Raw genomic sequence first — 646 nt, 5'->3', positions numbered from 1 at the left:
GTGTGTGTGTGTGTGTGTGTGTGTGAGATAATAGGCTTCAGAAAAGGAAATTCTGACTTTACACTGTACCTTCTTCCCCTTAATCATTGTTCACCAAAGGCTGCGTACTGGTAGCAATACTTAGGCATATTCTAATATGTTTAAGAAACTTTGCTTTTGCACTTTGGAATGTTGAATTAAAAATAAATAAGTTAATAAAGATATTACCAGATTATTGAGGTAATAACATGTTTTTGTTATTGTTTCAAGTACTGTTAAGTAGGTTTCTAACCATAACACTGTATAGGCTTTCCAAGGAGCAGTTGGTGAGCTTGAACCGCCGACTTTGTGGTTCAAACTGACTTTGCATTCCAGCATATTAATCCACAAAGCCATACAAGGACTCCAATAACATCTTAATCATGGCTAATGTCAACATGGTTTAACGGGTCTGAGATGGCATATAAATAAGGGTTGTGAGTAAAATCAAAGATGAACATGTGGACTTTATTTTATAATTCCTTTCTCTCCCTCTCCAGTGTCTATTTTATAATGGCATGCCAGGGAAACCAAGATTCCAAAGACAGCCAAGCATTTTAACATTATTTCCCCCATTCCAAACAAGCATCAACCCTTGTATCTCTGAGTCCTGTTGTTCCAAAGTTGT

At 36.7% G+C, this 646-nt stretch overlaps 1 pseudogene; it reads left to right on the top strand.

Moving 5' to 3' along the window:
• Nucleotides 1-646, top strand: part of LOC102840582 — a 106,800-nt pseudogene that overhangs the window by 76,274 nt on the left and 29,880 nt on the right.

The sequence above is a fragment of the Chrysochloris asiatica genome, unplaced genomic scaffold, assembly GCF_000296735.1.
Source record: "Chrysochloris asiatica unplaced genomic scaffold, ChrAsi1.0 scaffold00505, whole genome shotgun sequence".
Taxonomy (NCBI): domain Eukaryota; kingdom Metazoa; phylum Chordata; class Mammalia; order Afrosoricida; family Chrysochloridae; genus Chrysochloris; species Chrysochloris asiatica.
This window is presented reverse-complemented; position numbering and strand designations above follow the sequence as displayed.